The following is a 17,473-nucleotide window of genomic DNA, read 5'->3' on the forward strand; positions in this document are numbered from 1 at the left end:
AGAAGGAAAGTAAAGAATAAATAGACAGGAACCCTGGAAACGGAGTTAAGAAAACAGATCAGAGCAACAGATCCGAGACTGGGATCAACATGATCAGAAACAATCACCAGAATAAAAACATTTTATTTTCATTTTAGTGTTTGGAATATGTCCAATTTGAGAATTTACATCTGCTCTCTTATTTTGCCACTGTATAGGAAGAAACATATTTTTTCTGTTTTCCTAGTACTGTGCTGCATGCAGAGTCTCTAGCGTCCACTGGGTTTGCAAACCGGTCCTGAAGTCCCCCAGCCAGTCAGGTTTTCAGAATATCCAGATGAATATTAATGAGATAGATTCTGCATGCAGTAGGGCAGTGCATCAAATCTCTCCTGAATATTCATTGTGGGTATCCTGAAACCTGACTGGCTGGGGTGCGTCTCCAGGACCAGATTTAGGAACAACTGGTCTAGCTCTAAGGATTTCAGGTTAATTTTTGAAGAATTTGAAGAGGGGCTATCTCTGTCTGCATGTGTGACCGAAAGACCAAAAGTCTGAATAGGATCTGTTTGTTAGGTTCTGAGATTTTGATAACATATTGTGTTTCAGATTTGGCAAGACTGTTCTCCTAATTCCTGGTCTGTGTGCTAATTTGGTTTGTGTCATTTTGGGTTTACTGGAGCTGTAAACAGCTTACAGAAAATTATTTATAATGAAAAAAATCATGTTATTTTCTTCTCCTATACTGGTGTAATATTTCAATGATGCCCGTTTATATGCGCCACTGGTGGTAAAAGGAGTGTGGCTACTGGTGGTGTGGCTACCATAGTGGGAAGAGCCATCAGGTAGTGGCCCCACCCCTAAGGTTACCCATAATGAGTACTGGTACCTTTTTTTCCTACAATAAAAGCACTGCATTAAACCAAACAAAAATTAGCCATTCCCCCCAAGCCTCCCCCACCCCTGCCCCCCATTAACAAAGCATAGTTCAGATCACTGTCTTGAAAACCAAACAAAAATTAGCCATTCCCCCACTCCAAGATGATTACGTCCAGGAATGGGCCACATATCAATGCTTGTAATTGGTTCACAAGGCAGCCTGGAGCATTAATTTCCTGACCTCAGTATTGGCTGTGAATAAAACCTGGCTACCCTGTAACCCAAAAGTTGTCTCTGCATAAGATCCACCATGTCCATTTGCAAGAAAGTCAGTGGTTATATGGAATGTGTGGTGCCTAGTCTTACCTCGCCACCAGCAGGCTATGTCCCAGCCTCCAACTCCAGGGCCAATTGTGGCTAGTACCTCTCTCTCCAGGGCTCTCAGGTTAATTGTGCTGTTGGGTCCCTGTGCCTCTCTCTGGTGGTGTTTGCCCCGAATCTTGCTATACATATGCCACTGTTTCTTTTTTAAATCCTCCGCCTGTCAGTTCTGGTGATAGATGGAATTAAGCCTATGGCAGGTGCGCCGTTAGATAGCAAGTTGCATATTGGCGCTGATTCTGTTTGCTGCATCCACATAGACGTCACTGTAATTAGCCTTCACCTCGACTACCAAGAGGCACAGTTTTCCGGGCAAAAAAGTGCGCTTCCTTTTAGTAGCCATTTTATTGCACCTAAAGGTTCCGCATAGAGTATGGCGCTATTTATATCTTGGCATTAGGCTTTAGTGCGAAACAGCATGTGTATGATGTGCTGTCAGTGCCGATCTCTCATAAATAGCGTTCAGGTGCAGGTGAGTTTGTCTTTGGGACTCAGGGGTGGTGTTTGCATTCTCTGGTGCTTCTTGTGATATTTGTGTGATTTTGGTTGTATGCTCTCACCTAACCCCTACAGGGGTGGCCCGACCATTAGGCCACCTGAGGCGGGGGTCTCAGGCAGCACTCTTCAGGAGTGGCACTTCCCCACCTTTACTGAAAGTTGCTGTGTCACGTTTTTGGTAATGGTTACCCTACAACAGCTGAAAATAATTTGAGTGAATCATGCCCTCTGACAGTCATGCTCCACAACCATATCTGCAGTGACTTTTAGGGAAATTTAAGATGCTTTGTTTACCGCTTTATTGTCACTGATGAAAGGCAGTTTGGGGAGGGGAGTTAGTACTAAATCATGCTATTTTAGTACAGGTCTCATTTTGCAATGAGTCCTAGTTACTGACAACTGGTGTTTATAGTACAATAACCTTTCTTAACAGTAGCCCATGTTCATAACTTCCTCTCTAAATTAATAAACCTTAAGAGAGTACTTTTATAAGGGGGTATCTCGCATTTTCAGGTTACCTATTGCATTTTAGGTCCTTTTATAAAGGACAAGTAGGTGCCTACTTGTCATTATAAAATTCCAGCATAAGGGGCGGAAAATCACACCTATATTGCAGGCACAAATATTTACACCTGTCTTGGAGTAGGTATAAGTTTTATACCTACAGTATTTTAAGTATTTGTGTAGATTAGTTTCATGCGCCACTCCACCCCTGTACATATCTACTGGCAAAAGTATGCACCATAGTATCAAAGTGTGTATTTTTACAAGAGGCCACATACGTGCAAAAATGACTGTTAAGCCCCTCACCTGTTCTCTGTAGTCCTCCAGCAGCATTCCATACCAAGAACATTATGTTTACTTCCTGGAAACCCAGCACTTCCTTATAGCCCTGCAAGAGGGTGCTGGCTGATATAATTATAGGAAGTTCCTGATTCCAGGCCAGTGCCTTTGCAACAGGTCTCCTAGAGTTGTCTAGGGTTGCAACCTTGCTCCTGTTTGTCCTCCAGCTCCAGTGCATCCTTCAGGCTCTAACCTTGTCTTCAGTCCAGCCTTGCCTGGTTGTCTTGCCCGCTGCCAGTTGGGGCCTAGCAGTCCTCGGGTTGGGCTAGGTAGCATCAACTCAGCTGCGGCCAAAGGGCTCACCCTGAGTTGTGATAGACTGAAAAGACGATGAGCTTAGGTGAGTCACCCACCTTGTAGCTATTCCAGCACTGGCCCTCCAGCTCAGAAACTTTCTGATTCTATTCAGAACCTGACCAGCTGCATGGACCAGCTCCATCCAGTATCTCCAGGACCTCGCCCAGGAGATCCAGCAGCAAGAGACTCAACTTCAACAGATTATTGGAAACCCTTCAAGGGGCATGTGTTCAGCATGCGACAAAGCAAACTGTGGGCCTTCTGGGTCCAAACCTGCCTCCAGGATCTGCTGCAGCAGTACCACCCCAGGTGTCTCAGCCTAAACTCTCTGCATCTTCGCGCTTTGATGGGAATCCCAAGGCATGCCGAGGATTTATTAACCAGTGTTTAATGAACTTTGAACTACAGCCCTCTAGCTTTCCTTTGGATCGATTCATGATTACCTTTATTGTCTTTCTCCTTTCTTGGTAAGAGCTGGCTTGGACCTCTCCCCTGTGGGAGCAGAATGACCCGCTCATGTCCAACTTGGATACCTTCCTCACACGCTGCCAACAGGTATTTGATGAGCCAGGGTGTCTTTCCTCAGTAGCCTCTGAGCTCCTGCGCCTACAACAAGGGTCCCTAACCGTGGGCTAGTAAGCCATTTAGTTCTGGACCCTGATTTCTGAAATGCAATGGAATCAGGAGCCCCGCTCATGTCCTACTTGGCTACCTTCCTCACACGCTTCCAGGAGGTATTTGATGAGCTGGGGTGTCTTTTCCTCAGTAGCCTCTGAGCTCCTGCGTTTACGACAAGGGGCCCTAACCATGGGCTAGTATGCCATTCAGTTCCGGACCCTGATTTCTGAAATGCAATGGAATCAGGTGGCCGTCTTTTGGCAGGCCTGCTGGGCCACTTTAAAGATGGAATCTCCCCCACCAGTTTGGATGGCCTGATTTCCCTATGCATCAAGGTGGACATCCACTTTCAACAGAAGGCTACGGAATGTGGAGGTAAATGTCGCTCTACATGATCGACACCCCAGTTTCAGGATCTCACAAACTCACAGACACCAGCTTCTCCTGCCACCCTGGAGGAAGAAGACCCCGATGCAAATAGGACATTCATAACTTTCAGAGGATGAGAAAAGGCATCAGAGAGCACAAAACCTCTGTCTATATTGTGCAGACCTGGGTTATCATTCTAAGTGATGTCCCAGGAAACCGGGAACAGTTCCAGACCTAGGAGTTGTTGGGGAGATGTCTCTGGGTCCTTCTCAAGTTGTTACAACCTCCCTCTGTTCTCTCCCTGTCACCCTTCTATGGGACAATAAACAGATCGTAGTCTAAGCTCTCCATGATTCCGGCACAGCCTGGAACTAGATGAATGAATGACTGATACATCAGTATGACATTTCTGTAAATCCCCTCGGAGAACCCCTTTGCATTTCCTCAGTCTATGGAGACCCACTGCCAGGGTATCTGCACTCAACCTCCTACAGGTGGGTTCTCAGCATCAAGAGACAATAGAGTTCCATGTACTCCACAGATCTGTCCATCAGGTCATTTTGGGGCTTCCCAGTTTGCAGAAACATGAATCTCATATTGACTGGCAGTCTGGAGACATTCTAGCCTGGGGTCCAGCCTGTTTTCAGTCTTGTTTAACATCTGTTTCAACCTCAGCTAACCATGCCCAAGATGGATTCACCCCAGGGCAAGCCTTACATCTTGGAATCCCAACTCAATTTGGACCCTGCAAAAATTCTTGCTTCTCCCAGATCATTGTACCCCAAGAGATCAAGGAAGTGGACCTTGCTCAAGACACATAACTTCAAGTCTACAGGATACTCAAGATATTCTAGACATCAGAAGGATAAGGTGGATCATACATGGAAACCTACTATCAGTGTTCATGCCCTTATAAGGGAAGGGAAACGGGACTTGATATACCGCCTTCCTGTGGTATTTTGCAACTACATTCAAAGCGGTTTACATATATACGGGTACTTATTTTGTACCTGGGGCAATGGAGGGTTAAGTGACTTGCCCACAGTCACAAGGAGCTGTAGTGGGAATTGAACCCAGTTCCCCAGGATCAAAGTCCACTGCACTAACCACTAGGCTACTCCTCCACTATTATGCATAAGACATAGTCATCTTGTTTATTCCCTCAAATCCGAACCCACAGGCCTGGGGAGGGGGCTTCAGGGAGGGGGTACTATCATGCCCCTCACCTGTTCTCTGTGTTCTCCAGCAGTATTCCATGCCAAGAAACCCAGCACTTCCTTTATAGCCCTGCAAGAGGGTGCTGTCTGATGTTATCACTTCCTGCTTGGTTGTATATAAGGAAGTATTTGACTCCCAGCCAGTGCCTTTGCATCAGGTCTCCTAGAGTTGTCTAGTGTGTGTTGCAGCCTTGTTCCTGTTGAGCTCCAGCCCCATCTTCGGTCCAATCTCACCCGTCAACATCAACTCGGCTGCAGCCCAAGGGCTCACCCCAAGTCTTGACACTGACTTTATAGAATTACCTCCTAAAAGTACATGTGCCATGGGAATATGTGTATACTTCTAGGAAACAAAATCTGTTTGGCTGAATCCACATTATCTACCCACATAACTCCTTCTGTTATGCATGTTCAGCCTGACTAACCCTTTGGAAATTTATCACTTGGAATGGAGAACATGATCTTCAATTTCTCAACAGTTGTTATCACCATGCAAACTAGAAAAATGAATCAACATTCAAGCATGTTAAACAGGTAACCTGGCTGAGATTAATAACTTGTACAGATTTTACTTGACTGCGTCTCATACAGTTTGATCTGATTCCAGCAGAGCTAAAGCAAGTGTTTATTTATCACACATTCAAGGTCACTGCCAGAGGAATAAGCATGTGGTTTAAACTTGGACCAGCCACTGGAACATCTGAAACCTACTTCAGCCTCAGAAAGCTATAGAGAGACAAAGTAAATAAAAGTAAATAATGAGAACATGCCTTTAAGATTCCAGAGTAATTACCACACATTTTATTGGAACCTAGTAAACTTGGTAAAACAGTCTCTTTAAAATCTCTATAAAATCAGTCTTCTGTTTTCTGAACATTATCTCCAGAGATACTCCCTAACCTTTGTGGGACAAACTAAATCCTTTTTATTTTAATCAAACATCAGAAGCCAGCAATTTGCTTTTGTAACATGATGACTGCCCAGAAAGAATTTACACTGTACACTAGTAGAGCAGCCCGAGGATGGAAGATAAAGAAAGAAAAAAAGAAAATAATCAGACCATCAGGGCCGGTCCAACCACAGTCAAGACTAGGTAGTCACTTAAGGGGTCTTTTTCTAAGCCGCGGCAGCATTTTTAGGTTGCGGTAAAATCAGTTGGTGGTAAACGTCGAGATGCCCATAGGAATATAATGGGCATTACGGCATTTACTGCCAGCTGATTTTTACTGCGAGCTAAAAACACTACCATGGCTTAGTAAAAGACCTCCTTAGGGCAGCAATTCCTGAGGGACAGCAAAGAACAGCTGCAGCCAAAGCAAAAAAGAAAAAAAAAGATCCAGACAGCCACACAAACTCAAAGAAACATCAATGAGTACTTTTACCTGCAGTAACAGTGGGAAATAAAATTTTAAATAGCTATTATATAAATATGGAAGCAAACAATGAACTATTCAATATACCAAAACCAAGTTTGCTAATAATGGGAAAATCTGTAATGCACTTCAAACACAATAATTTAATAAATGAAACCTCAGAGCTCCTAATAGTGTTCTTTCATATACGTATGCTATTTCTTTAATAGCGCACCATTTCTACCATTGGTTTCCACTGAAGTGGAAAAAAAAGAAGCAAAAAAAACCTCCATTAAATTTGGAGAAAAATGACTGCTCCTAAAAAAAATCTGTTATTCATAATAATTAGTGTCATCAACAAATTGTCCCATACATCAAAAAAGTTGCTTCAAATTATAAAATAAAAAAAAGCCTGCATTCTACCAACCAATGACTCTCACAGCTGTAAAAAAAAAAAACAGCCACTTATCCTTTTTATAAATTTATTTTCTAAATTAATTTACAATATCCAAATAGTATCACAATACCAAGATACAAAAGAAAACTCATAAAAATACAAGTAATCAATATTTCCAGAATAACTTCTAATCTCTATCCATTATAAGAAGTAATCAGATCCAAGATAAAAGAAGTAGGAAAGGAAAAAGAGAATAAATACTTTCAGGAGATTCGTCCCTCCCACCTGTTTACCTCAGATACCTTCTAACAGTGAACATAGGAACTACATTTTAACATGCACTTCTTCTCTGGCATTCAAAAATTCTTCCAGTTGTTTGGGCTCAAAAAAACTGAAATTGTTTACCCTCAACCAATATTATACAATTACAAGGAAAACTTAACACATAACTAGTGCCAAGATCCTGAACCCTTGACTGCAAGGCAAGGAAGGCCTTACGCCTTTCCTGTGTTCCTCTTGCCAAATCAGGAAACACCCTTATTTTTGAACCCATAAACAAAGTTTCCATGTGTCCAAAGGAAATCTTTAATACAGAATTACCGTCAGGTTCAAAGGTGCAAGTCACCACCAATGTAGTCCTCTGGGTATTGACCTCCAGGGAAGATTCCAAAAAAGCTGTTAAAATTCAGGTCCCCTTCACCTCTATGCTGAGCAGCCAAACCATCAGAAATCCTAGGGTTTGGAGTATACTGAGCCCTGGTGATAGGTGATAAAACATCAGAAGGCATATTTAAAATTTCCACCATATATTTCTTAAACATTTCCAATGCGGGTAATAAAGGAGACTTTGGAAAGTTCAGGAGTCTCAAATTAAGTCATTTAGACTGGTTCTCCCAAGTATTCCAAACATCTAGCAACAATATTCTTTTCCTTAATTGAAGCCATTTCCAGACTTTCCACTTGCACTGTCTGTACTTAAAATTTGAGAGAATCAGCTTTAAGGGCTAATTGGCCCATTGCCTGAGCCTGCACTAAAACTGCATCGGAAACAGAAATTAAATCCTTAGTGTTCTGTCTTGTAATATCCAGAAGGGAAGTTTGCATATTACCAATGGTGTGCCAAAGTAACTCCAATGTCATTATGGCTGGCTTCACCAATACCCGACTTGAATCAGAAGCAGTTTGAGTAACGACTTGAGTTAAAGAGCTAACAATAACTTCATCAAGGATATTGTTAGCATGCTGATATTCTGAGCTCAAAGTTGAAACCGTACTAACGGTCGAAGTCTCCCTAAAACAACTGGATTCTCCCCAGATTGGGTCACCATAGCCATTTTGACTGCAACTGTGAGGCTACTTCCTGGTTGTGGGGGAGCTGCATGATCCACAGGGCTCAAAGACGCCCCGCTCAAACTACCGCCCGAGGCTCCTGCCTTGGGCAGAGGTAGGGAAAGAAGCTGGCAGCACTTGAAAATGCTCCAGAGTTGCCTGTCAGTGAATGAGGGTCTGTCCTTCTGTTGGGGGCTGAAGAATGTGTGTATGGAATGGCTTTCTCTGAAAAAAGGTCTACAGGTATGAGGGGTGTGCTATTTATAAACTGCCCTCATTTTTATATATATATATTTTTTTTTTGTTTTGTTTTTGTTACATTTGTACCCCGTGCTTTCCCACTCATGGCAGGCTCAATGCAGCTTACATATTGTATACAGGTACTTATTTGTACCTGGGGCAATGGAGGGTTAAGTGACTTGCCCAGAGTCACAAGGAGCTGCCTGTGCCTGAAGTGAGAATTGAACTCAGTTCCTCAGGACCAAAGTCCACCACCCTAACCACTAGGCCACTCCTCCACTCGAGGAGTGGCCTAGTGGTTAGGGTGGTGGACTTTGGTCCTGAGGAACTGAGTTCAATTCCCACTTCAGGCACAGGCAGCTCCTTGTGACTCTGGGCAAGTCACTTAATATATAGAGTGGAGGAGTGGCCTAGTGATTAGGGTGGTGGATATACACACACACACACAAATGCGGGCAGTTTATAAATAACATACCCCATCATACCTGCACACCTTTTTTTCCTCAGAAAGCCATTCCATACACACACATATGTATACACCAATTTTTTTTTTAGTTTACAATATTTATAATCAAGTACAAACTCTTGAAAGAAAGTGATACAATTAAAGAAAAATCTTTACATAATTCCTAAGTTATAGCAACAGCTATTTCAAATTTATCACTCAAGTCCACAAATGGGATTCCTAGATCAATGATAGAGGAGACTAAGCAAAAGAAAAGTTTAAAGGAAATAGCTTTGGAAAAAACAAGATGGCGTCCGGAAGGGAACGCTAGCCAGACGGCTCGTTACCCGTTTCCCCTCAAATTCTTAGTAAATTTTTACCTTGTGATGCCGAAACGGAAGGGCAGGCAGCGGGTGACTCCCTCCACAGCTGCCGTGGTTTCGGGACCGATGGACCGTTTTGCGCAGCCTGTGGGTGCAACGGGGCAGGATTCCTCGCTGCAGGAGGGAGCAATGGGAGGTTCCTTGCTCCCTCAGCTTGAGGCCGATATCACTTTTAGCCCCGAACAGCGGAGTCCTCCGATGATGCCGGCAAGGGGTCTGCAGCAGGGGCAGGAAGCACTCGGCATCTCTGACCTGGAAGTGCATTCAGTAGAGGGAACTGCAGCAGACCAAGAACTACCGGCTGTGGAAGTCGGAGGAAAAAGATTCAGTGAATTGCTGGCTGGGAATCAGGAGCAGACAATGAAGAGAGACTTGACTGAGCTTACTATACCCAGTAAGTCATTTTTGCCTTCTAAACCTGGGAATATAACTCTTGACTCGATTTGGGAAGCCTTGGTAGAACTTGAGAACTCTTTTACACAGAAGATATCTCAGGTGTTACAAGTAACTCAGTTGCCTTTGGAAAAAATTGAAGCTTTAGAAACTAGAATGAGTAATACTGAAAAATCTTTATTTTCATGTAATGAAGCACTAAAAACTTCTCAACAAATACAATCAAATTTGATAAAAGAGAACATTATTCTGCATCAAAAGACTGAAAATTTGGAAAATCAACTAAGAGCTAAAACTCTTAGGTTGATTAATTTTCCAAAAACTACACTAATGGCTCCACTAATAATGTTTAAAAAATATTTATCAGATATTCTAAAGATTCCTGAACAAGCATATCCTCCAATTTCAAAAATTTATTATTTGCCTCCATATAAAATTGAGAAACAAAAAGGTGTAGTGGACCAACAAGAACAAAGACCTGACGCTTCATTTGACATGTTGAACTTAACGCAAGAACTTCAAAAAGAAGAAATGATAACGATTCCAGCAACATTGATTGTCTCCTTTGTGTTAGAACCCGACCGTGATTGGGTTCTCAAACAATTTTTCCGTCATAGAGATGAACTCTTTATGAATAACAAAATTAGAATATTTCCGTATATTGCCAGAGTAACACAAAGGAGACGTCAAGCGTTTTTGAAGCTCCGCCCAAGGGTCCTACAGTTGGGAGGACTATTCTGGTTAAATTTTCCATGTAAATGCGTGATTAAAGTAGCTCAGTCAATAATATTTTTTATGATGCAAGTCAATTGAATAATTTTCTTGATTCTAAGTTTGCAGTTAATTCTAGTCAGCAATTGCAGGCTCTGTCTACATCTACTCCGTAAAAAGGATTATAACAGGCATATTATGTTCTCTTCCTTTTTTTTTTTTTTTTGATCTTATGTATTAATGAGAAAAATTTTTCCTGGAATTGTACCTTGTTTTTTCTCTCATATTGTGGACTTGAAATGGATGAGATAAAGTAATTACCTTATATTTTGATTTTCCTATGGAAATGATGTATATTTTCTTCCATTTTTTCATTTACAATTGTTCTTGTAATAATTTGTTAAAACTTATAAATAAAATAAAAAAAAAAAAAAAGGAAATAGCTTTCGCAAAGGAATTGGTGATATAATATTTATGATAATCCAGTTGTCATCTTGGAAGCGATAAGTTTTGAAAGCTGAGACGGATCCATGAAAATATATTTGACATTATCACACCTTATTATACACTTGCAGGTGTACCTCAAAAAGAAGGTACCTCCTGCTTGAATTACTGCCGGTTTCATTGTGAGAAATTGTTTCCTTTTCTTGAGTCTCTCTTGAGAAATCTGGAAATAAGGAAATTCGAAGACCAAGAAATGGTTTCTCCCTATGCTTAAAAAACATCTGGAACAACCATTGTTTATCAGGAGCTAAGGCCACGGTTGCAACCAAAGTTGCCGCCGTGGCCTGTTGAGTATTCGATGTCTCAAGGAGAGAGCTGTTACATCCAAACTCTGTGTAAAGGTTGTGCTGTCATTTTTGAGGGAATTAAAAAAACCTTTGAAAAAGGCGGTAAATTAACCTCTGGTATACACAAATTTTCAATATACACCAAATTTTAATAGCATGATGTGGGCAAAGAGGCAGATCTGTGGGTGCCGAACACACCCAGTATTGAGCGAGTTCCTTCACTGTGTACAGGGAGAGGTCACTTGTGTTTAGCATCTCTAATCATTTTGAAATGTTGGCACCTATGGGGGCGGGGGAAGTATATGAAGGGCCTGAAAGTTAATTGAGGTGAGGGAGGAATAAGCTGAAGGTTCATCTAGGACACCCAATATCCATGCACTGGCCCTGCTAAAGACAGAAGCCACTAAAAGGTGCAAAAATACCCCACAGAAAATATCCCAAGTTTACAGTGTCCTTGCCTAAAATACCCTGCATTGATGTTTGCTCCTTTTAAAGGTTCTCCCCTTGGTCACATGCACTTTCTTGAAATGCCACATGGCACCACAAAATTTACTAAACAAGACCAGCAGTGACAATAATATGACCTTTTTCATTTAGGGAGGGATGAAAACTCAAAAAAAAAGCTACATTTTTTGTAATTTCAATTTTTTTTCATTTAAGTGGATTGATATGACAACCACACTATTTTTTATTTAATGAAAATGAGGCAAACCTACATGTCTTTAAAAGCATTGCCCTTCAAAAGCTGCAGAATTCATGGCTATAATAAAGCCTGCTTGTGAGCTAGTTGACATGTTTGCATGCACACCACACATAAACTCATGTATTTTATAAAGAGTGTATCTAAATCACTACTTCCCCCACCCTCCTCTCAAAATCTGCCCCTGAACACCAAAATTGAGCCTGCAAATAGGTGGGAAAATGTGGGATACAAATGCAATAAATAAATAAATAATAAAATCACATATAAGACATGTTCTTGTCACTGTGTGTGACAAGGAGTGGCCTAGTGGTTAGGGTGGCGGACTTTGGTCCTGGGGAACTGAGGAACTGAGTTTGATTCCCACTTCAGGCACAGAGCTCCTTGTGACTCTGGGCAAGTCACTTAACCCTCCATTGCCCCAGGTACAAATAAGTACCTGTATACAATATGTAAGCCGCATTGAGCCTGCCATGAGTGGGAAAGCACGGGGTACAAATGTAACAAAAATTAAAAAAAAAATTAATGGAACTAATTTTGCAAGCAGCACTTCACACATATATACTGGCAATATGTGCTTAACAAATTATAATTGAACGAGAAAAACGCCTAGATTTCGACCCAAATCGGGAGATAGACGTTTATCTCACAAAAATGAATAAATCGGTATAATGGAAGCCGATTTTGGACGTTTTCAACTGCACTCCATCGCGGAAACGTACAAAGTTGACGGGGGCGTGTCGGAGGCGTGGCGTAGGTGGAACTGGGGCGTGGTTATCGGCCAAGGAGAGATGGGCGCCTTTCGCCGATAATGGAAAAAAGTATGCGTTTGTAGCTAGAATTTAGGGCACTTTTCCTGGACCCTGTTTTTTCCACGAATAAGGCCCCAAAAAGTGCCCTAAATGACCAGATTACCACCAGAGGGAATCGGGGATGACCTCCCCTGACTCCCCCAGTGGTCACTAACCCCCTCCCACCACAAAACATGATGTTTCACAACTTTTTATTTTCACCCTCAAATGTCATACCCACCTCCCTGGCAGCAGTATGCAGGTCCCTGGAGCAGTTGTTAGGGGGTGCACTGCACTTCAGGCAGGTGGACCCAGGCCCATCCCCCCCTACCTGTTACAATTGTGCTGCTTAATGCTTAGTCGTCCAACCCCCCCAAACCCACTTTACCCACATGTAGGTGCCCCCCTTCACCCCTTAGGGCTATAGTAATGGTGTAGACTTGTGGGCAGTGGGTTTTGAGGGGGATTTGGGGGGCTCAACACACAAGGGAAGGGTGCTATGCACCTGGGAGCTCTTTTACCTTTTTTTTGTTTTTGTAAAAGTGCCCCCTAGGGTACCCGGTTGGTGTCCTGGCATGTGAGGGGGACCAGTGCACTACGAATCCTGGCCCCTCCCATGAACAAATGCCTTGGATTTATTCGTTTTTGAGCTGGGCGCTTTCATTTTCCATTATCACTGAAAAACAAACAACTTACAGATTATATAAACAAATTCTCAATACTACACGAATCACAGTCAGGTTTTCGCCCCCTCCACAGCACTGAAACAGTACTACTCACTCTTCTAGCCAAATTCAAGCAGGAAATAGCAATAGGCAAAAACATCCTTCTCCTCCAATTCGACATGTCTAGTGCACTCGACATGGTAAACCATAATATATTAATAAGATTACTAGATAAGTTCAGGATTGGTGGAAACATAATCAGCTGGATCAAGGGATTCCTAACCACAAGAACATATCAAGTAAAACCAAACTTAAACATATCTCCACTGTAGAAAGCAGACTGTGGAGTACCACGAGGATCACTGCTATCATCGATACTCTTCAACCTAATGATGACCCCACTAGCCAAGTCCTTATCCAACCAAGGCCTTAACCCTTTCATATATGCAGACGATGTCACAATATACATTCCATACAAAACCAAACTGACAGAAATTACCAATGAAATCAAGCTCAGCCTGAACATCATGGACTCATGGCCAAATGCATTTCAACTAAAACTCAATAAAGAAAAAACACACTGTCTCATCCTCTCATCCCAACACAGCGCGGACAACCCCACAAGCATCAACACCTCAGATTACAACCTCCCTATCTCAGATAGGCTGAAAATCCTCGGCGTTACATTGGACCGCAACTTAATATTAGAGAGCCAAGTGACATCCACAACAAAGAAAATGTATTTATTTATTTTTGTTACATTTGTACCCCGCGCTTTCCCACTCATGGCAGGCTCAACGTTCTACTCAATGTGGAAACTCAAACGCTGAAAATCCTCGGCATTACATCGGACCGCAACTTAACATTAGAGAGCCAAGTGACATCCACAACATAGAAAATGTTCTACTCAATGTGGAAACTCAAATGCGTGAAACAATTCTTCCCCGAGGGAAACATTTCGCAACCTGATACAATCAATGGTACTAAGCCACATAGACTACTGCAATGGAATTTATGCGGGATGCAAAGAACAAACCTTAAAGAAACTTCAGACCACTTAAAACACCCCTCCGTGAAAAACTACACTGACTCCCAATCAAAGAAAGCATTGCTTTCAAAATCTGCGCCCTGGTTCACAAAATTATCTATGGTGAAGTCCCGGGATACATAACAGGCCTGATTGACTTACCAACTAGAAACACATCCGAATCAGCACGAACATACCTAAATCTGCACTACCCAAGCTGCAAAGGGCTTAAATACAAATCAACTTACACATCCAGTTTTTCCTACTTAAGCACAGAACTGTGGAACGCATTACCAAAAGCCTTGAAAACGACGCATGACCACCTAAACTTCCGGAAAACACTAAAAACTAACCTGTTTAAAAAGGCATACCCTACCGATCCAACTTAGATGCCTGATTTTTGTAACACAACAAAACTAAAGAACGTGATGGACATAACACAACTCTTCTGTTGCACGAATCCCTAATGTGGCTGTGCCACATGAACTTTATTTTACCACAACATCACCTTGTATTTGTTCACACTGGAGTCTGCAAACGCCTCTCCAGTACCATGTAAGTCACACTGAGCCTACAAATAGGTAGGAAAATGTGAGATACAAATGTAACAAATAAATAAATAAAACGACTACCCTTGGGCTTGGCTTCCTGTCACCCAGGAACCTCCCAGTCACTCCTCCCAATGACTCCCTACAAGGACTTACTCTCCTAGTAATTCCTAATCTAATAGAGGATTACCCATATAACAAAGATAGTAGACACCCAACTCTTTCTACTATATATTCATTAAAGATACTCTGAAAACTTGGCCACACTGACAGACCTGGAGAACTCTGAGTGAAAACCAAGGTGGGCAACAACCAAGGAGGTTGGATTGAGAACAGGAGGCAATATGTCCTGTTATATGGGTTGAAGCCAGTAGGCAGAGATTGCCACCACACTGGTTCACCCAAAACAATATCAAACACTATTGAAAACAATAGTAAAAGATTATTAGAAATAACAAACTGCCTATGCATGGTCCATCTGTAAAAGGTCAAAAGCTGTTCCAGTTGGATAGGCAGTGCCTTAAAAGGTGGAGGACAAAAGATTTTTGTTTATTTGACAGCTTTTTAGTGTATTTGAAAGCTTCCCGTATGTAGATAAATATCTTGAAATAAAATCTGAATATAACTAAAACAGCTTCAAAAATTATTGTAGCTGGTGGAAACAGCATAAGGGTGTATTTTGCGCTCATTTTTCTACACTGTTCTATACAGTACGTTAATGCATGGCCAAATTTCAGTGAGGATATCATGTTTACTGATGGGTTCATCTCCCTTGGGAAGTGTAGTGCTATAAAGACTGGAAGTAAAATTAAATTCTTCTTTCTTTGGGGCACATGGAATCACATCTTCACCTCAATTTTCTGTTTTGAGCATGTTTCAGGGATAAGTAATTTTCATAAGTCAAAATAATAAAAAATAAATATTTTCATTCATGCAGATCTCTTATTTTTTTAAACATAACTAAATGGGCTATAAGCCCCTAATGCACTGGTTTTCTTATATTTTGTCCTTGCGATTACTTATACTGTGCCAAACCTGGAAATACAGAGCCCCTTTTACTAAGCCGTGCTAGGCTCTACGCGCACCCAACGCGCGCCAAAATGCACTTACCGCCAGACTACAGTGTGCCTCTTGTGGGAATTTCATTTTTGGCATGCGTCCACTACGCGCTTCTGGAAAATATTTTTATTTGTGGACATGCACCAAGTGGCATCTCACAAGCATAGGTCCTTACCGCGCAGATTCCTTACCATTAGGTCTATGGCTGGCGGTAAGGTCAGACAACCAAAATGGACACGCAGGAATTTTGATTTTGCCACAAGTCCGTTTTCAGCAAAATTTTTAAAAAGGCATTTTTGGTACACGTGCTGAAAAATATTTCTGTGCACGCCCAAAACCCACGCCTACACTATCGCAAGCCATTTTTTACTGCAGCTTAGTAAAAGGACCCCACAGTGAGAGAATACAATTCAGTAACACCCAAAACTTAATAATTAACATTTAAAAATGTGTTCCCAAATAACTGAGAACTGCCGTTATCAAATCATATTGGGATGCTTGAGGTTGACTTTATTAATTTCTGCTGAATATCAACCAGCTATTAGTTTTAAGGCTAGATTTTGTTTGCTGAACTCATGCTGACTCATTTCCCCTTCACCTGATTTATTCCTCATTGGTTAATTTTAAACAAAAAGCTACAAAATGATTTACTCTGGTCTTATAACAAGGACATCCCATTAGCTATGCATCACCATTTGGAAAATAGAAATGTCATTCAGCTCTGCTGCTTTCCCTTAGCCATCATTAGTCCCCTGCCTCATCTATATACAAACACACAGCCTGAAGACAAAGATTAACTCTACCCCCTCCCCCCCCCACACACAAAATGCCTTTTACAACCAGACTTGAAGGAGAAATAAATATATATCATTGGAATGGAAAATGTTGGCACATTTAGACTAACTGGACTTCTGCATGAAGGTAGCTCTGCTCTCATTATTAACTCTCTTTCTTTTAAAAGTAGTAATAAACAATATTAAGTGAATTTTTATAATATACCACTGCATTCCACAAAACAAAAGGAACTCTGAATGCCGAGCACCTGTTTCTCATAACGTGAAGTCTGTTTTCTTGGTTCTCTGCACGAATAACAACACGCTAGGCAGGCTGTTATAATAACCACCCCCTCCAAATGACACACTGATTACGATTTATAACAAATTACTACTCTACCTATGAAAAGTTATTCCATTATACTTCCCGTGTACATCCTTATGCTTGAAAATATAAGTGAGATTAAATAAAAATGCTACCAACAATAAAGAACGACAGCGTGGATGATGCACAAACTCATGTTTGCTTTGTTTTGAGCGTACGTGGAAGTTGGAACAACTGTGTGTGCGGGGATGGGAAACAGAGAGTACCCTATCGCTTTCAACTTTTTGACGTTATGGCGTCTGTTGTTCTCAGTCAACCCTCTTTGGCGTGTCCCTTTCCTATCACCGGAAGACCTTTTCTCCCGAGGCTAGTACAGAAAGTCATATAATCCTTTTTTTGAGAAAAATATTTTTTTACTAAGTTAAATTTTAAAATTAATAGAATAGAAATTACAGGCCGGCCA

The sequence above is a fragment of the Microcaecilia unicolor genome, chromosome 2, assembly GCF_901765095.1.
Source record: "Microcaecilia unicolor chromosome 2, aMicUni1.1, whole genome shotgun sequence".
In the NCBI taxonomy this organism is placed as follows: Eukaryota; Metazoa; Chordata; class Amphibia; order Gymnophiona; family Siphonopidae; genus Microcaecilia; species Microcaecilia unicolor.